The sequence below is a fragment of the Malania oleifera genome, chromosome 11, assembly GCF_029873635.1.
Source record: "Malania oleifera isolate guangnan ecotype guangnan chromosome 11, ASM2987363v1, whole genome shotgun sequence".
In the NCBI taxonomy this organism is placed as follows: domain Eukaryota; kingdom Viridiplantae; phylum Streptophyta; class Magnoliopsida; order Santalales; family Ximeniaceae; genus Malania; species Malania oleifera.
The window spans coordinates 81,475,397-81,497,147 of NC_080427.1; the positions used below are offsets into that span (position 1 = coordinate 81,475,397).

The 21,751-nt window shown below is 36.2% G+C and overlaps 1 non-coding gene across 1 annotated transcript; it reads right to left on the reverse strand.

Moving 5' to 3' along the window:
* Positions 1-12,150: 12,150 nt before the first annotated feature.
* LOC131143636 (small nucleolar RNA R71) lies at positions 12,151-12,257 on the reverse strand. Its single transcript, XR_009133620.1, has one exon. It is a non-coding gene; the product is annotated as a small nucleolar RNA R71 (small nucleolar RNA).
* Between the last annotated feature and the right edge of the window lie 9,494 nt (positions 12,258-21,751).

Consider the following 21,751-nt stretch of genomic DNA (forward strand, 5'->3'; position numbering starts at 1 on the left):
CGATTGACTTCTGTGAGTCCAGGCGACTGACCCCATTCTAACTTTGATATTTCGCTAAAATTCAAAGTCCAGGCGACTAACCTCAATAAGTCCGATCGACTAAATTTCGTAACGACTATTTTTAAACAACGAGGAAAAGTTTCCAAATTAGATTTCTTGGACCCCAATCTTTATAAAAGCTTGGGAAATACTCAAAGAAAGTTGAGGAACATGAAATAGAACCTTTTTAACTCTATAAATACATGGAAAACCAAAAGATTTTATACAACTACATACAATCAAGAATTACATTCAACAATCAAGCCTTATTACCAATACTCTTCAAAAGATTTCTTGCTCACACTTTTCGATGAGATATTACTAAGTCTTGTTGATCTATTCTCACCGATCTTTTTGCACATATATTGAGTTTTTCAATTGAAGAAAGAAGATCCCCATGATAAATTTTCTAAGCGCCAATTTAGTTCTTTATTGATATTTTAAATTAAAGTATATTAGCTGCGCTTTAATCTGTACTAATCAACTCTATTTGAGAGTGATCTTTGTACACAAGAATTGTTCTTGTTTGTTTTTTTGATGGTTTAGGATTGTTGAATTGTTGGATTACCAAGCGTGGGGTATCGCTTGGAGAAGAGGACTCCATCCTACTTGAAGGAGTGTGTAAACGGTTTGCTCTGTCCAGTTAAAAGAGTGGTATAGTGAAATCATTGGGTGGTGTACCTAAGGCGAGGATATAGGCAGGTATAGACGAACCTCGTAAAAATCTCGGTGTCACTCTCTTCCATATTCTCTTTTAAATTTCAGCACATATAAACTACGTGGATGCTTATTTAAATTTCTGGAAATTATTTTGTGATTGGGAATTGTAGAAACCTTGAATAAAGGGGAGTACGTTGATTGAATCTTACGGAAACCTTCTAAGGGAGTACGTTCATTATATAGATCATTAATCAGCTACAGCTCAATATCAAGAGACTGAATCTTGGAAGCTTGCTGGAATTGTTATAGTATTTCATATTCTGAAGCTTATCTTGATTGATTGAATTAACTTATTAAGTTTTGGTTTAATTTGTTGAAAGACATATTGAGAAACTTGCAAAGCCTTCAAATTGATATACTCATCCATAAATACCTAAAATTAAATTGATGCTTGGATGAATTTGTAATTAAGAGTCAAACCATACATGAAAAGTTGAGAAAGAATTAATAAAAGAGTTCAAAGAAAGTTTTAAATCCCAATTCACCACCCCCCTCTTGGGAGTACACCTCAGTTTTCAATTGGTATCAGAGCAGGGTTATAGAAAATCTTAAATTAGAAGCTATATAAAGATCTCTATGGCACACCTAGGTGTATCTCCCTTTACTGAAGGTCAATCCTCATCTAGACCATCTATTTTCTGCAATGTAAACTACACATTTTGGAAACAAAGAATAAGAATTTACTTACAAACTATGGATTGAAAATCATGGAAAGTTCTCACACAAGATGACCTTATCCCCACTAAAATTGTTGATGGTAAAGAAATACTTAAAGAAGAAAAAGAGATGACCAAAAATGACCATGAGATGTTGCAAGTAAACTCAAGTGCTATGAATGCATTATATTGCGCTCTTGATGTAAATGAATTCAGTAGGGTTATGACATGTTAATCAGCCAAAGAAATATAGGATAAATTAGAGGTAACCTATGAAGGAACAATTGATGTTAGAGATAGTAGAATTGACATGCTCACAAGCGCGTATGAGGCCTTTAGGATGAATCCAGATGAAACTATTACTAGTATGTACACTAGGTTCACCTGTAGACACCTCGATTTTAACTAGGCCACCCGAAGGAAACCCAACGTAGTAAGAATTGGCCTTGAGTCCTGAATCGAACCCTTCGAGTCCCCATTTACGAAAATTGAGTCCTTTTTGAGCAGTTTAAGTTTCTTTGATGTCAGTCTTAAAGCCCAACTTGTGTGATTCCAATATAATTTTCTTTAGTTGCAAAGTTAGTCTCTTTTCATAGGATAAGTCCCTATAATTTCAAAATTGAACCGGTGATTTCAGGTAGTCGAGTTCTTTGAAAAGGCATTGGTCCGAAACTGAGTATTGTAGAGTCCTTTGAATTGTAAGCCATGGCTGTCGAATTTTTAAATTGAGTCATTTTGATTTTCCAGTTTAGATTCTTCTAGTTGCAAAAATTGTCCCTTTTATTAGTTAAGGTCATGTAATTGTCAAAACCTGCCTAGGCTAAGTATTGAAATTTAAAATTCCAAAATTTAGTCCTTAGGTGGATTTCAAAATTAGTTTTCTTCTATTAGGTCCCTGTAGTTAATGTCTTCAAAATTTTTAATCCAGTCCATTAAGTTGTAAGTTTTGTCCCTGAGAGTCTAGTTTTACTTTTCTTAAGTTTGAGTTTATGAATTTTTAAATGAAATCATTCGAATGTTGGAATTGAGCTTTTAGATTTTACAATCGAGTTTTTCAATAAATCCCTCAATTTTTGAAAAATCGGGTTTTTAATGAGGTCTCAAAGCCATTTTTATTGCCAGGATTTTCCTTTGAAAAATTGGTCAACCATGAATTCAGATTGCCAGTAAAAATACAAACATGATGTCACACTTTATTGCAAAAGGGAGAGTGCACACGTACAAGTTACAGTGCAGAAAGAAAAACTACAAAGAATGAAACACAATTGATACAGGTGTACAAACAATGGTTGCGGTAAAAATGGAATAGGGGTACATCAATATAGCAACAAGAAAATTTAAAAAATAAAAATAAAATAACTTTGGGTAAGATGCCATGCAATCCATTCCCTAGTTGCTACTTGGATCACCAGGGTCACCTGCGCACAAGAGAGGAATGGCATAGTTAGTTAACAGAAATTCAAAAAATAAAATAAATCAAAAATGAAATCACATGTGCAGAAAAAGGAAATTGGTTAGGAGGAATCATTTCCTTGCCAACGTGGGAATTCTATTATGGGGAATAAGTTCTAGCGCCAAAATGAACCCCAAGACACCCTATAAATAGGGAGTCTCGCACTGCAGTTAGACACACTTAGGGAAGCACAATGACACCCTACAAGAATTGGAGAGAGACTCAATAACCTCACAGAGGAGCAGAGAGCAGAGAAACAAAAGTAGAAGCAAAGAGCCCGTAGTAGAGGTTTAAAACCCCACATTCAGGACACTCACCTGATCAAACCAAGCATATAGACAAACTCAGGGGAATAGAGAAGAAGAATGGAGGAGAGAAAGAAAGGGGGTAAGATTTGAGACCACCCTACTTGTTAATCATTCCATTCATTTGGTAGTGGTGTGTGGATGTAAATGCAGGAATTATTTTGTTGAATCTTATGTCCATGCTTGAATTTGTACTTCGGTTTAATAGGCCTAAACCCATACCCAAGCACAAATCTAGATTTGAGTTCGGACCTTGTAGAACAAGAACCCACTCCTAGTTTTAAAAATCTAGGCCCAAGTTTGATTTTAAATAAAGGCCCACCACCCCATGTCCTTGTAAAACTCAGGCGCATTTTGAAAGAAGTGACATGGGTCCCCCCTTTCTTGAAACCTAGAGGCCTATTTGTTTCAAAACTTGGGCCCCAAGCTGTTTTAAAATTACCCCATGAGCCTACTAAAATATTGTAACCTGAAACCCAAAATCTTTTAACATCCTAAGCCCATTGAGTCTTTTTAAAACCAACAACCCACGAGTTTATTTTTCAGAACCTTAACCCAAGCTCATGTTAAAAATATAACCCACAGCCCATTTCATGAAACCACCTAGGCGTGTTCCAAAAACTTAAATCGGCTCAGCTCACGTTTCAAACAACCCACAACCCATTTTCAGTTTTAAATAAAACCAGAAGCCCATTTTTTAATTCAAAACAACCCAGCCCATCCAGTTTTAAACCAAGCCCAATTTCAGCTTCACTAAGCCAAAACCCCACACACATTGAGCCCTCTAAGCCTGACTTAGGCTTCACCAAGTCCACTCAACTTATCGGGATGACTTGCGTGAGTCAACCCTGTTGTCACTCACCTAGTCAAAAACTAGTTAACTCGTCTTCTCGAAACCTGCAACCTAACCCTAAGCCTTAATTCCACCAGAAGCTCCAAACAAAAACCCCAATAGATTCAAACACTAATACACAAAAATCCAACATTTAGATCAAATATATATATATATATATATGTATATATACCAGAACAAATTCGCACGCGAATTATATGAACAAAGATGTAGAAGAATCGGGAAAAGTTCTTATCTGTGGGCCATTTTCAAGAACCAAGAGGGTATCCACCTTTGAGGTTTTGTAGCTTTCAAGATCTAGAGGAGCTCCAGACTTCATGTTGATCTCGTAGTGGCCGGAGATGCTTAAGATCTTCTAAGATCAGAAGATGAAAGAGCGGAGCTCGGGTAATAGAAAGAGGGAAGAGTAGAGAGTTTGATGAGGATGTCGTGAGGCGTGGACAACAATGTCGGTGATGCCAATGTTGTCCAATGCGTGGCCGGATCTACTAGTCAGGCTTGACGCTGACAAAAAGAAATGAGTGGTGGATCTAGGTGGTTGGAGATGGATCCGTAAGAGGGAGACGACGAAGTCTGGTGTATGGCTGGACCTGTTGGTTCGACTTGATGACAGTGAAGGTTGCTATGGTGGTGTGGTGATGGCATGAGAAGATGAGGCTAGGGTTTTGTTCTGAGGAGCAGAAGAGAGGGGGTGGAGTGGAGAGAAGGGAGAAAAGAGAAAGAGCATGTGAGAGAAGAAAGGAAAATGAGAAAAGAAACAAAAAAAGGGGTTTTGTATTCTTAACCTTGGGGCAATCAGGAAGCAACACGTGGGGCCCTCCTCTCCATTCATCCACCACCTCATGTGGTCAAACCGTGGCCACATGATCTGTGCTTTCTCTGCATGGTTAAAAGGCCACCACGTCACTGATCCGTGTGAGCTTGTTCACTAACCATAGGATTTGTGTTTGTTAGAGACAGTCATGCTCAAGCCTTTGCAGGTTCAATCCATATGCCCTAGCCACTCATAGGGTGCCACGTCTATGGTCTTGCCCAAGACCTTAAATTGCTTCCCCCTAAAGCCGGTTGAAGTATGATCGGTTGAACCCCCCCTGAACTGGTTTGTGCTGGTTTACTTATGTATTTATTTATTTATTATTTAAATATTAAAATAATTCAACAAAACACCATAAAAGTCTAATAAAATTTAGGAAAAATACAAAAAAAAAAATCTAGAAATTTTGGAAAATTTTCCAAAAAATATATTAAGTCAGTTTTCATTATTTAAAATAATTCTTGTGTTAAAAATCATATAAAATACCAAAAAAATCACAAAAATATTTTTGCAACCCAAAATTGTTTTTACACTTAGGAAAATCACACAAAAAATCGAAAATATTTTCAAGCCCAAATTCCTCATTGATTTTGCCTTAATTACCTTTTTGTTATTTAATTAGCATTTGCGAAAAATATTGAAAACTTGCAAAATATTACAAAATTCATAAAAATGTTTAGAAAAATCATGAAAATCAAAAAAATTATAAGAAATGCTTTTGAAGTCCCCAAAATAGGTTTCATCCCAAATAAGTTCCTAAACCTCCCGAACTATTATTTTTCACATTTAGAAAATTCTATGACAATTTCAAAAATTCTGAGAGTGTATTTTCTCAATCTATTTTCTCGATTTTCATATCCCAATGATTTCAAAGGGAGGCATTGAGCTCTTCGTAGTATGGTATGCCTTGGTTCTGAGGGAATATTTATATTGTATTTTATTTTGTTCATTTCTTCGCACTTTTTGAAAGGGAATAATTTCAAAGGCTTATTAAATTTATTTATGGGTTAATTTTTGATTAATTAGGTACCGTTTGTAGGAACGCGTGTGTAGGGGGTGTTAATACCTTCTCCTCGCGTAACCGTACTCTCGGACTCGACTCTGATAATGCAAACCGATTCTACCCTTAACTGGGTAGTAATCAAGTATTCTAACAACACTTAAAAAGGTTAGTGACCACTCCATTATACCATGTTTTCCACGAAAATGTCATTTTCAAAATCCACCTTTTCAAGTTTGTGTACCTCGAGGCAACACACACATTTGTAGTATTTCCACCTGGCGTAAGAGAACGTCATGACAGCTTAGCAACTCCACTAGGGACGATTGAGAGTTGAGTGAGTGATTAATCGACAATTATCCCAGGTTCAAATAGAATAAACCCTTTTTTGAGTACTCCCTTTCATTTTGTACAAGTTGATAATTTAATTTCATAACTGTGTTATGAATGAGCATTAGATTAGTTGTAAATACCTTGTTTACTTTGGGGTTGTGAATACTTGCGAATATTTTCCATGATTAGTTGTGAATACCTTGATAAGCATGTGATTAATTGTACATACTTTTAAGCATGTGATTTGTTGTGAGTACCTTGTTAAGCATGTATTTAATTGTGAATAATGTGTTTGAATAGATATGTGGATGCATGTGGGGTAGAGGGATTAGGTTAAATTCAGACTCAGATACTTTTTCAGCTCTATACCTAGGCTATCCCTTTTAGGTTTGGATAAAAGTGTAATAGTGTTTGTCCCTTCGTAGCAGAGCCTGATAGGACCCGCGATCCACTTAGCTCAGTGCGAACTTTTTCTGAACCTCAGTAAGGGAGGATGAAGTTCAATATAGGGACCTTTTTTGATAGGGTTAGAGCTTAACCACACATAATCATCTGAAATTATTTTCCTAGGATAGAGCCCCAAAGAATCTTGTATATACCTACCATGGGTTGGGACGGAAGCTCCATCCTTCTCAGTGTGGTATCATGTTTGTATGTTATTGTGAGTTGTATGATGCATTTACTGACATACTATATCCATGTGGACATCCCACATACTTTACCAAGGTTCTAGAAAAGATCCAAATCAGTGATGGAGAAAATAGTGGTTTATCGAGGATCCCTGCTGTCTGGCTATATTTCAAAAGTTAGCAAAAATAGTGGGGTGATAGCCTGAGCACGGAATCTATGGCAAAACTTCCAGCTAGGGTTAGCATATATACCTAGTTGAACCCTTAGGACGAGTTGAAAGCTATTAGGAAGGACTGGACACCTCAGCGCTGCCTAAAGTTCTCACAGGTATATGGTTATATTGGCTTCCTACTGCATGTGTCGGTTGTTAGCTTTACCGTGAACCCAAGAGGGATGAATTGGTATTTTAAAATTGATGCCCTAGGTCAATACCCTAACATCAGTATTTTCACAACCCTAAAGTCAATCTAGTGCAAGTAAAATAAATCAATTGCAATAATATGTAGTAGAAATTAAATAGCGTAATTTAATCAACCAAGCATGCACCAAAAAATAGTAAAAAGTAAGTGACACCCAGAAGTATTATTGAGGTTCAACAAATTGCCTATGTCCCCGCCTTGGCTAACAAGCACAAGGATTACCACTATAATGCTCACTTGAGTAGGTGGATTGGCACCTAAACAACTAGGTCAATTAGCACAGGGTTGACCTCAACCATTACACACAATCCTTACCGGGCTGGATTATCACCCCCTCAGGTCATGCCTAGAATACAACAGTATTTTTCTCAATAAGACTGGTACAGTGATTATGATTTTATGTAAAGCAAATATGTACCCAATATAAGCAATCACATACACATCAACAATATGGATATAGTGTAAGCTTAGTGATGTAAATAATTATGCAAACAACACTCAATAGGGGATGATTAATGGAATGCTCAAAAGTGTTCAATACAAGCAGTATCTTGGAAACCAACTAAAACAAATTTCAATAGCTAATCAAGATTCTAAAGATATCAATCAGATATTCAAACTAGTTCAAGAAAATTTTCTTCAATGAGATAAGCACATTACTAGTTTGAAAAATATTTTTGCATAAAAATAATCAAAGCAATGGAAGTCTTGGAACAACTACGCAAAGACCCCTAAGCTTGCTAGTCTATCCCAACAAAGATTTATAATATGAAATCAGTGGGATAAACTTGACTAAACTCCCCAAAAATAAATCACACAATCAACAAGAATGGTGGGAGTTTAAGCACTATCTAACAATCACAAGCACACTCTATAAGCTTTTACAATCTTAGAATGTATGAAGGGAATGGGAATTTGAGACTATTTGGACAATATGAGTATTTGCAAAAGAGAGGATTCTTGACTAATAATTTTTGCTAATTAATTGCTAATTCTCACAAATGAGCCTATATTTGTAGGCAAGGTAAAAAATATAACCGTTTGGGACCTTTAGGGTATTTTAGAAAAATTCCAAAGTTTTTAGGAAGTATTAACCTGTGTTTACCTTAGTTAACATAATTTTAACCTAGCAGGGTTTGGGTGGCTGAACCGAGGTTTGGTCGCCCGAACAGACACATTTTAAAAAAAAATTTTCAAAAATAGTTCGGTAGCCCAAGTGAAGTTTCAGTAGCCCGAACAAAAGTTAGAAACATTTTTTTGAAATTTTAGGTGCCCAGTCCTAGGTTCAGTAGCTTGAACGCATGTGTTCAGTCGCCCAGAGCCTATTTTGAACTAAATTCCTCAGTAACCCGAGTTTGTGAGGGGTCCATTTCAAAGGGTTTGGGCACCCATGAAAGATGTGCACAAAAGTGATTCGGTCGCCCAAGAGCTAGGTCAACTGTTGACTTCTCAACAGTTCGAGTGCCTGAGGAATTTTGAACTCCTAGGGTTCGGTCGCCCGAGCTCTCTCAAACTCCCCAATAATATTCAATTTAATGCATTTTTAACACTCCTGAATTCTGTATGATATATGTGCATGAGTGTTGGAACCCAGAGTCATACTAGGGTCTTACTGAGCTTACCATATATCTTATATGCATGACATGTAGGTAATTATTACAGACCATATACCTAGTTACTACTACAGACCCATATTACATTAATTGAATTTACAATATGAAATATAATCTTCAAGGTCTTTATATCTTGTTTAAAGTGTCATTCCTTGAAATGCTCATATAGACCTACACATACACTTGAAAACCATGAAATACCTAAGTATTTGTCATTATCAAAACCATGTGTGACCTATAAGGTCAACATTCTCCCCCTTTTTGATGATGACGAATACATCATGCAAAAAATGGGTATAGCCTTAGAAGGCTTCCCCTAACAATGTGCATTATGTAAAAGTATTTTCCTTAAGTGTTTGCAACCCAATTTTTTTGCCACTTATTCATCTCCCCTTTTTGGCAATAGCAAAAAGAGCTATGAAAGTAATAACCTTAGGAAATGGGTATAAATCATTTGAATACAAGATAAGTTTGGGAATTTTTAAAAATTTTGGCAGCATGCCTTTTTAAAATAAGACATTTCACAAAAATTCTTGTATAAAAATGACCTATTTTGAATTTTAGGACCTAACAGTTTATCCACAACTATTCAACTCAAACAGTTCCAGTATGATCAATACATAAAACGTAAATGCAATCATTATCATGTAGTAGATATGAGAATCGTGCATTGCAAAACATAATCAATTTTCATTACAAAAAATAAGGTTATTAGTGACGGTTTTTAATTGGTCCCTATACCTGCCGTTACTAATACTTATTAGTGACGAAAATTTTAAATCGTCACTAATAATCGAGTATTAGTGACGGATTACAATTGATTACGCGCTTAAAATGCGTAATTAGGTGCTTTAATTCATGCATTGCAAATGATATTTTGTATTTAAATGCCTAACTACTCTCAATATTCTAACATTGTGTTCTATTTATAAAATTTGGGTTTTATTGAGTAATGTATGAAATTTTGGTGTTTTTTATTGCAGAGCAACTGTTGGAAGCTAAAAAAAACCGACGGTACTTTGCAATCTGTGCGTAACTCTCTCATCCAACCTCTGATTCAGATAATTCAAGACGCCGTAGAAAGATAAGAAAACAATCTACAATTTTGTGTTTTGTATTTTGCAAAATACTAGCAGTATCAAGGCCGAAATCAGACGTGAAGTTAGCATACGCCATTTTATGGATTTTTTCGATAATTCTTCGTAATCTTGGCATAACTTTCTCATACAAGCTCCGATCGAGATGATTCAAAATTTTGGGAAAATCTGAAAAAGAGCTCTGCATCTTTTATGTTTTAAGTTTTGAGATTTATAAGCTGTAAGAGGGTCAAAAGTGGGCTTGAAAGAGGAGGTCAGTTCATGTACCTTTGAAAAAAAAAAGAAAATCAAAAAATCAAAAAATTAGATGTGACCCAGCCATGCAGCTGGGTCATCTCATAAGGGCAGTGTGCGCTGGGTACATCCAAAGGAAAGACAAAAGAATGGAAAGAAAAAAAGAAAGGAAAGAAAAGCAAAGAAAGAAAGGACAAAAGGAAAGGATGGAAAAGTCAACAAGGGAGGGTTTCCTTGTGGGGGGAGTGCCGTGTGCAAGAGGAGATTTGGAGAGAGCAGCGTGCGCTGGGGGCTGGAGGAAGAGAGGCCGCACCATAGGAAGAAAAAAAAGGATTTTTCTTGGGGAGAAAGAGAAGGGAGGCAAAAGCACATAGGGTTTCTTGGAAAAATTATTTTTTGGAGAGCTTTCTTGTGGTTTTCTTTTGGGGGTGTTGTGAAGATACAAACACAGCTAGCAAAGGAGAGTTGGAAGCATGCAAAAATACTATCTTTTCAGAATCGAAAGGCGGCGAACAACGGCGGTGTTCGTGATGCGCGACGACGGTGCGGCGAGTATTGATCTTTTCTGTACGCTCCAAATCAAAGAAAATATGGTGAAATTTGTTATGTTGGATTTTATTTTCAGAATGAACTAAATTTTTGAATTCTAGGAAAACGATGTAACCAGTTTCGAACTATGCTTGCTCTTTGATGCTAATCTGAAATAGTTTTCATTAATGTTTGTTTGAGTTATTCTGTGCCTAATGCTTTTAATTAACTGACCATTAATTAAATGATTTTAGTCTTATGATTTGCTATCGAAAGGGGGGATTATAGGATAGATCTTGGATAATTCAGCGTAGGTAAATATAGAGATCGAAAGACTTGTATGAACCTACGTAGCATAAAAAATCGAGGGTCTTACTGCGTTCTTGCATTATTAATTTGCATACTCTTATGTTAAATAATAAACAAGAATAGGTTCTGATTGACTATCGAAAGAGGCTTTTGGAAAAATTGGCAATTTGCTAACAAATAGAGAAAATGAAGTTAAATTAGCTAAATGAGTAAAGCATAGTGAGAAAGTAGGTGAAATCGGTTTTCTAGAAGTTTTCACCATCATCAATTTGACACGCGGTATTCAGATTTAAATTCTCCTGCATAGTTTATTTAAAGTAGCTTTGTTTAAATTTTGCAGTCTAAAATTGTTAATTTTTCTAAATAAAATCAAGGTTAGTAAAATTTCGGTGCTTCGTAAAATTAAGACATCAATCCCTGAGGACGATACTCTACACATCAATATATTATAAAACTACGATACTGTGCACTTGCACTTTGCACCGGTCAAGTTTTTGGCGCCGTTGCCGGGGATTGAGTTTTTCTTATTTTTGCCAATATTGATACAAAGTAATCTTGGTTTTAATTTGGAATTTTATTTTTAGAATTTTTATTTATTTGTTTTTATTTTATTTTATTATTATTATTATTATTTTTTGTATTTCTGGTGTGTTTTTTATGTTGGATGCGTAGGGCTAGAACATGTGACATTATTCCTTTTGATCCGGAGATTGAAAGAACGCTCAGAGCACTAAGGAAAAAGAGGGTATTAGCCATGGAGAACGGACAAGATAATGCGCAGCCACGCACCTTGAAGGATTATGTGCGACCAGTTGTGAATGAGAATTATTTGGGTATCAGACGCCAGCCCATTAACGCCAACAATTTTGAGCTTAAACCTGCATTAATCATCATGGTGCAGCAGGCCCAATTCAGTGGATCGCCACTTGATGATCCCAATATCCATCTGGTGATGTTTTTGGAGATTTGTGATACTATGAAGATCAATGGTGTTACTGAAGACACCATTAGACTGAGATTATTCCCTTTCTCTTTGAGGGACAAAGCAAGAGGTTGGCTACAGTCGCTACAACCTGGGAGTATTACTAGTTGGTAGGACATGGCAGAAAAATTTGTAGCTAAATTCTTTCCACCTGCAAAAACAGCTCAACTCAGGAGTGAGATTGGTCAATTCAAGCAGCATGATTTTGAATCACTCTATGAAGCATGGGAAAGGTATAAAGATTTGATTCAACGCTGCCCACAACATGGATTGCTGGATTGGTTGCAAATTCAGATGTTCTATAACCGGTTAAATGGGCAAACGCGGACTTTAGTTGATGCTGCATCTGGGGGAACCTTGATGTCAAAGACACCTGAGGGTGCTACTGCTCTTTTGGAAGAAATGGCCTCAAATAACTATCAATGGCCAACTGAAAGAACTATGGCTAAGAAAGTTGCTGGAATTCATGAATTGGAGCCGTTTGCTGCACTTTCAGCTCAAGTAGCTTCTTTGTCTCATCAGATTTCATCTTTGACAACCCAGAGGATACCACAAGGTGCAGAATATATGGCAGCTACAAGTAGGACAGATTCGAGTATTGGAGCGAGTCAAGAACAGGTTCAATACATCAATAATCGGAACTATAATTATCGTGGTGATCCTTTGCCACAATATTACCATTCAGGACTTCGAAATCATGAGAATTTGTCTTATGGAAATACAAGGAATGTGCTGCAACCTCCTGCAGGATTTGAGAGTCATCAAGGTGAGAAGAAGATGTCACTTGAGGATGCCATGATATCTTTTGTTGAGGAGACAAAAGCAAGGTTTAAAAAGACAGATGCAAGGCTAGACAACATTGAGACTCATTGCAACAATATGGGAGCCACTATGAAGAACCTTGAAATACAAATTGGGCAACTGGCTAGGACTATAAATACTCAACAGAGAGGAACTTTTCCTTGCAACACAGAAGTGAATCCTAAGGAACAATGCAATGTCATCACACTTAGGAGTGGAAGAGAAATTGATAAATCACCAGCAAAGGAAACTATGTCCACACTTACACCTGAAAAGAATGGCCGAAGCAAGAATAAAGGGGAAGAAGAGGAGATTGTGGATGATACACCAAGAGAGATGGACACGCTTCCATCAATTTCATTTCCTGACAATCCTCCTATTCTCTCTACTCCACTTCCTTATCCTCAACGTTTTCAAAAACAAAAATTAGATAAGCAATTTTCTAAGTTTTTGGATATTTTTAAGAAAATTCACATAAATATTCCATTTGCAGATGCCTTGGAACAAATGCCAAACTATGTCAAATTCTTGAAGGAGATCATTTCAAAGAAAAGAAGGTTGGAGGAGTTCGAAACAGTGAAGCTTACCGAGGAGTGTAGTGCTATTCTTCAAAAGAAATTGCCTCAGAAATTAAAAGATCCAGGGAGTTTTACTTTTCCTTGCACTATTGGAAATTTATTTTTTGATAAAGTTTTATGTGATCTTGGAGCTAGCATTAATCTTATGCCACTTTCTGTTTGCAGGAAATTGGGACTTGGAGAGATGAAACAAACAACCATTTCTTTGCAACTAGCAGACCGATCCATCAAGTATCCACATGGAATCATAGAAGACGTATCAGTAAAGGTGGATAAATTTATTTTTCCTGCTAATTTTGTGGTGTTAGATATGGAGGAAGACCAAGAAGTCCCACTAATTCTTGGCCGACCATTCTTGGCCACTGGAAGGGCTTTAATTGATGTTCAAAAGGGTGAGTTAACATTGAGAGTGGATAAGGAAGAGGTTATGTTCAACATCTACCAAGACATGAGATTCCTAGAAGATCCAAGCACTTGCTTTTAGGTAGATGTCATTCAACAAGGTGTAGAAAAAGTCTTTCAAAAAGATGTACAAGTTGATCACCTAGAACGATCCTTGCAGCAGATTACAACACAGCAGCGTGTGGGGAGGCTAGAACCTATGGTATCAAAGACGGATTCTGTAGTCTCTAAAGAAAAGATGCAGCAACTTATATCTCCAGAGTTGAAACAATTCCCTGAGCATCTTCGCTATACATTCTCGGGTGATGCGTATGAAAATGCAAAAATCTACAAAGAGCAGACGAAGAAGTGGGGTGAAAAACAGATTCTTAGGTGTGAGTTTGCTCCAGGACAACAGGTTCTACTCTTCAACTCACGATTAAAACTCTTCCCAGGGAATATATTCAGAGTTAATGGTCAGAGATTGAAGCACTATTATGGAGAACAAATGGAGAGGAACTGTGCATTTATTCCTCTTGGTGATCCTGGTTGATGAAGATTGAAACGTCTAGCTGGAGACATTAAAACAAGCGCTTATGGGAGGCAACCCAAAGAGTTTTTCTTTTGTTTATTTCCTTTATCTTTATCATTTATTTATTTATCTATGCACTTTTGAATAATTTAGATTTTCGATGCAGGTTCATTTGGCATGAGTATAGAGCTAAAAATTAAACTCCTTGACGGATTCACCAATAAGTCAGGGAAGTTTCTTTCTTTTCTTCAATCCTTCTCATTTTTGAATAACAGTGAAAAAAAATGTGTGTGAATGATGCTACTTATGCCCTTCATATACCTGCATATAACCTAGGAGTACACATTGGGTCATTTATGTGTAGTTTCTATTTATATGGCTAAACTAGGAATCGTAACTCATTAAAAGTTGATTGGTAGTGCACTTGTGTTAATCTGGCTATATAAACTTTTGTATCTACATGGTATCTCTTGAGGCTAAAAAAATACACGTTCACGTGACTTGTAGCACTTAGGGTTCCTTGTGAACACTGAGAGAGCGCCCGTGGAGACTTTGACACCTTGTGAGGTACTGTTGAGCCATTTATCGCTCTTTTGAGTTTTGACGTCAACTCAGAGTTCATGAAACTCAACTTTCCCTATTTTTTTTCTAGATGCTCTTTGTACACTAGTCTTGGTTTTTGAATTGCTAGCCTAGAGGTGACATCTAGTGGGGAGATAAAAACTTAGGTCTTGTAGCCTACTCAAGATGTGAAGGCCGAACCCTCCTAGAAATAGACTTATTTCATGGACTCTTGTTCGAGCTTAATGCATATGGGTGGTATGCAACAATAAAAGAAGTGTTATGATTGTCCTAATTAACCATGAAAAGAAAGAAATTGAAAAATGAGCAGAAGAAAGAAAAAGAGAAATAGAAATACCCTACAAGAGGTGAAAGATTAATACCCGCTCCACACAACTACAACAAAAGTTAAGGACAAGACGCATGTTATCCACATATGAAGACTCTTCACCCGCCTAATGCCTCAGATGTATTCATGCCTAGTTTGTGAATAAGTTGATCTAGGGTGGTCTCGGTTGGACATGGCGAGTAGGTGAGAAGATGTTAGGGTGAAGGACCCGACACCTCCTAAATAGGCTTCATCTTTTTCAGACTAGTCCACTCCATACATTTAGCGTTTGTTCCTTACAGTATGTGGGATGTTTGTTCATGACACTCCTCCTCACATACGATGAGTGAACCCATCCTTTTTGAGTGTTTTTGAGAGTATACCAGTTAGGCCGAGTCAAAGCGACAGTTCTTTAGGTGTCCACGGATATCTTGGGTGTAACGAGTCACACACATTACATGTGCTTCAAGATTTTGCCTATTTATACTTGAATTTATATGGCTACATTAACTCTGAATTGTGCTCACTGGTTAATTTTACGTGAGTTTACTGTTCTTAATGGCTATATAATTATGAGATTTGCATGAATGACTTACTTCGGAGTTGTGTGAATTGGGTATGAATGAGTTTGTGTGCAATTTGGTGATATTCCTATATGTGAAAGCGTATAGTTGTGTTGCCTGTGTATTCATTAATTGAAATTGGTATGACACCACCCTAAATTGCATTCACATTATTTGCTAGGGACTAGCAAAACCTTAGTTGGGGGGTGTGATTACGCGCTTAAAATGTGTAATTAGGTGCTTTAATTCATGCATTGCAAATGATATTTTGTATTTAAATGCCTAACTACTCTCAATATTCTAACATTGTGTTCTATTTATAAAATTTGGGTTTTATTGAGTAATGTATGAAATTTTGGTGTTTTTTATTGCAGAGCAACTGTTGGAAGCTAAAAAAAACCAACGGTACTTTGCAATCTGTGCGTAACTCTCTCATCCAACCTCTGATTCAAATGATTCAAGATGTCGTAGAAAGATAAGAAAACAATCTACAATTTTTCGTGTTTTGTGTTTTGAAAAATACTGGCAGCATCAAGGCCGAAATCAAACGTGAAGTTAGCATACGCTGTTTTATGGATTTTTTTGACAATTCTTCGTAATCTTGGCGTAACTTTCTCATACAAGCTCCGATCAAGATGATTCAAAATTTTGGGAAAATTTGAAAAAGAGCTCTGCATCTTTTATGTTTTAAGTTTTGAGAGTTACGAGCTATAAGAGGGTCGAAAGTGGGCTTGAAAGAGGAGGTCAGTTCATGTACCTCTGAAAAAAAAAAAGAAAATCAAAAAATCAAAAAATGAGATGTGACCCAGCCATGCAGCCGGGTCATTTCATAAGGGCAGTGTGCGCTAGGTACATCCAAAGGAAAGACAAAAGAATGGAAAGAAAAAAAGAAAGGAAAGAAAAGCAAAGAAAGAAAGGACAAAAGGAAAGGATGGAAAAGTCAACAAGGGAGGGTTTCCTTGTGGGGGGAGTGCCGTGTGCAAGAAGAGATTTGGAGAGAGTAGCGCGCGCTGGGGGCTGGAGGAAGAGAGGCCGCACCATAGGAAGAAAAAAAAGGATTTTTCTTGGGGAGAAAGAGAAGGGAGGCAAAAGCACATAGGGTTTCTTGGAAAAATTATTTTTTGGAGAGCTTTCTTGTGGTTTTCTTTTGGGGGTGCTGTGAAGATACAAACATAGCTAGCAAAGGAGAGTTGGAAGCACGCAAAAATACTATCTTTTTAGAATCGAAAGGCGGCGAACAACGGCAGTGTTCGGGGTGTTCGTGATGCGCGATGGCGGTGCGGCGAGTGTTGATCTTTTCCGTACACTCCAAATTGAAGAAAATATAGTGAAATCTGTTATGTTGGATTTTATTTTCGGAATGAACTAAAATTTTGAATTCTAGGAAAACGATGTAGCCAGTTTCGAACTATGCTTGCTCTTTGATGCTAATCTGAAATAGTTTTCATTAATGTTTGTTTGAGTTATTCTGTGCCTAATGCTTTTAATTAACTGGCCATTAATTAAATGATTTTAGTCTTATGATTTGCTACCGAAAGGGGGGATTATAGGATAGATCTTGGATAATTCAACATAGGTAAATATAGAGATCGAAAGACTTGTATGAACCTACCTAGCATAAAAAATCGAGGGTCTTACTGCGTTCTTGCGTTATTAATTTGCATACTCTTATGTTAAATAATAAACAAGAATAGGTTCCGATTGACTATCGAAAAAGGCTTTTGGAAAAATTAGCGATTTGCTAACAAACAGAGAAAACGAAGTTAAATTAACTAAATGAGTAAAGCATAGTGAGAAAGTAGGTGAAATCGGTTTTCTAGAAGTTTTCACCGTCATCAATTTGACACGCGGTATTCAGTTTTAAATTCTCCTGAATAGTTTATTTAAAGTAGCTTTGTTTAAATTTTGCAGTCTAAAATTGTTAATTTTTCTAAATAAAAGCAAGGTTAGTAAAATTTCGGTGCTTGGTAAAATTAAGACATCAATCCCTGAGGACGATACTCTACACATCATTATATTATAAAACTACGATACTGTGCACTTGCAGTTTGCACCGGTCAACAATCATCACTAATAATAGCGTATTAGTGACGGTTTTAATCCGTCACTAAAGGCCGAAGCCCATCACTATAGATTCTGCACCAGATCGATCAAAAACCGTCACTAATGCTTTATTAGTAGTGACGGTTTTAAATTCCTCACTAATTCTCTATTATTAGTGACGGTTTAAATTCGTGACTATTGCTCCATTATTAGTGACAGTTTTATACTCGTCACTATTACTCCTTTATTAGTGACGGTTATAAAACCGTCACTATTACTTATCAGTAGTGACGGTTTGAAAAACGTCACTATTGGTCTTCTATTAGTGACGGTTTCAAAATCGTCACTATTTGTCTATTGTTAGTGACGGTTTTAGGGCCATCACTATTGCTCTGCATAATTGTTACTTATGGATTTAGTGACAGTTTTAAACCGTCACTAAAGACATAGTATTAGTGACGATTTTGAAATCGTCACTAATACCTAAATTGCACAATTAATAGTGAAATGAATTTTTTTCCAATTATATTATCCTGTAAAAATCTGATTCAAATTAATTCCTATAAAAACCATAATTGCAATTCAAATTTAAGTACAAATATATTATACAACTTCAAATTCGAATACAAAATATTATACAAATTCAAATTTATATACACAACATTATAAAAATTCAAATTTAAATACATTCCATTTGTTCAGATAAAAAAAAAGTGGAAAACTGCATCCGAGCTGCATGACATTGTCTTGACGTTGTCATAGTTGTAAACCCCTACAAATTAAGAAAGTTAAAAAAATTAGTATACGGTTTTTGAAAATAAATCATTACGTAGCACATATATAGGCATAAAAAATAAATCACATCAACATCAGATTGTAGAGGATGAAATAATCCACCCCTCAATCAATACACACCAATACAAAGATTGAAAAACACAGCAACAATGCAAATTAGGTAGCGCACACTAGCATAAAGCAACACTATAGAACTTCAAAGGTTAAGTTCAAAAAGCAGTCACGACTACAGAATTCAGTATTCTAGGAGGAATCATAGATATACATAGCCTCGAATAACTGCAGGCACTTAAGCAGCTGTGCTGACACTCAATAAACAATCTAGCAGCAGCTAGAAGCATTTGCAAGCAGGGCTAGGTGATTACGTACACACACAACATCATTACAATATCTTCACTTAACAACCAATTATAAGAAGAATCAGAAACATTTGTAAGTTGTCTTATGCTGAGGTAATGCATTGAAGATGTATTTTGGACTACCACCACAACCTTGAGGCTTTGAAGGACATAATGTGAAATTTAACCAGTTAGATGCAAGGTATCATGGCTAAAATAAGCTTATGTTTTGATAGCCTTGAAGTTGTAAATATAACATCATAAACATTAATTAAACTACATAGTTCTCACATAGGTGAGCCTATATTGCCAAGTAGAAAAAAAAATTGGTATATACTTGGACAATTACACCGTGCCTGCAGTAGTGCCTACTGCAGTGGAACACGGTCGCTGCCAAGCAGCTGCGCATGAAACAATGAGATCAAATTCTTAGATCTGATTCATTCATTGAAACTGAAGGAAGGTGTTGTAATAAAATGAAAAAAAAAAAAATGATTAGTTAAGGAAAGTTAAGAAGAAATAAGGCCAAGACCCCTTGACAGTTCTTACCTCCTGAAAAGTATGGGTCTCTTGAGAATTTTTAGGAAAAGGAAAAAGTTAAGATGCTAACTTAGTTTGGAAATGTGATCACCAAGATTTATTATTATTATTATTGTAATTATAAGCAACCAGATCCAAACTACTAGACAACGAACTAAAACGCACATGCAAAACATGTGAAATTTTGAATGCAAGAAAAATAAACAATAACAATAATAATAATAATAAGATGAGTTGAATTCAAGTAAAGCATGCATCCTTCATAAACAAACAACAACCACCACCATCACCATTCCACCCCCCCTCCCTCTCCAGCAAATAGGAAAAAAAAATAATAAAAATAACAAAACAGTTGCTGCAAGGTGACAACAGTTTGTTTAGACTCAATTTTTTTTTATCATTGTACAAGTTGGATGTGTATCCAATCAATTTTAGCAATTAATTTTTATATGGGGAATGGTTAAATTTCAACCTTCTTGTATAGAATTTATATTTCTTTTGCATAAACATGATTTTGTAAAATCTTACTGAATTCTTTGGAGAATGGTTGTAGTCATTCTACATTTAAGTTGATAAAAATTTTATGAGTGAAGATAAGATTTTTATAAGGTATAAAAAAAGTCCCATTTTCATTTAGACGATTTCAGTGATGAAGTTCTTCAATTTGTTAATTTGAACAGGTGGATTTGGTACTAGATTTCGTAGAACTGAAATATTTAGATGGACATTTTCAATGTGTTTTGTCCTTGCGTTTGATCAAAATTTCATGGTAAAGTTGGGGCTTTTTGCATTGACAGCTTCTCGCTCAGAAAAATATCCTCTCATGCAAGGTAATATTTGCTTGAGATATTGGGAGATAATAATAATAGCATCATTAATTGCCTAGAGCAGGGTCATACAGGAGTAATATTTTACACCTACAATAGATTCATATTTTTATAAAGTACAGATACAAAGTTCTATTATACCATTTTTCATAGGGTCTAAGTTCACAACAGAAAATTCAACACTGCAATGGCACCAAGTGGCACATATGGTTAAGTCAATGTCACAAACACACAAATTCATTGGTTAAGTCCTGCAATAGCAATTGAAACAACTTTCACAGGCCAACAGTAATTACAAGAGCAATACCTCCCAAGATTTTCTCTTATTGAAAGACAAGGTTTACACACTCTTAACATGTGTAGGAACACCATGCATGAATTACCCTTGTGTCCCATGCCACGTACACGATAAATTAATACATAGTTGATGCCCCCAACTGCCTAGGGTCTACAGTTGACAACACCAACTGCCTAGGTAGTGATAGACACAACCAACATTTGCCAACAAATCTAAAACAGGTTATGCTTACAATTATGTGGCTAAAAACATGCTTAGATGTCAACACACAAAATTTCCCTCCAGCCAAGCCTCTCTGCTAGCCTTACAAGAAGAAACTGGCAAGTAACTACCCAGCCAAGTCAACATGTCAACACTGCAAACATTTGACTGACCCTGCATGCTACTTATGGGTCAACACTTTGTGTCAAGCATGGTTCCCTTTAACCATGACCAATTTCACATCCCAACATCACCATGTCAATAAGGCAGTTGACATAATCGAGTTAACCATCCAACCATGTCAACCAAAACCAGTCACCATAAGTAACCCTGTCAAGGACCATGGCCCTAACCATGTCCATCTCTGACCATGTCAGCCAACTCATTAGTTCTTCTAATGGTAAATTGTTTGATCTTAATATTCCTTATTGATTCTTTTGATTCAGGTTACAATTTTAATTTCTTATGGTAGCCTATCCTACTTATTCAAAAAATAAGGATAAAGTATTTATTCTAATTGAAATCCTTATGCATTTTCTATTTCAATTAATTGTTACTAGCTTTTACATACCTTCTAATGAGAGAAAAACACCCAAAAAACCCCAAGGAATGCTTAAAAAGAAGGTAGTTCTCAATAAAAAGCTACCAAAGTCAAAGAAAACCTCTCAGATAGCAATTGATCCCTACAGAAGCACAATATAGGGATCCTCTTGTTTGATATTCTATGTATCTGAGCGGACCAATATAGTTGCATGTTGACCTTATTGGTCACGCCCGGTTTTGATTATGACAAATACTCATTGTATCTAATGAGTGTTTGAGTTTTTGTGCAGGAATCAAAAATGATAAGATCAAGATATGCACAAAGCAAGAGAAGCTTGAAGACCGAATCATATTCATTGTAATATATTTATATTGGTCTGTAATAGTAATTAGGGTATTTGGTTTGTAATAAGCTCACACATATCACATGTATGATT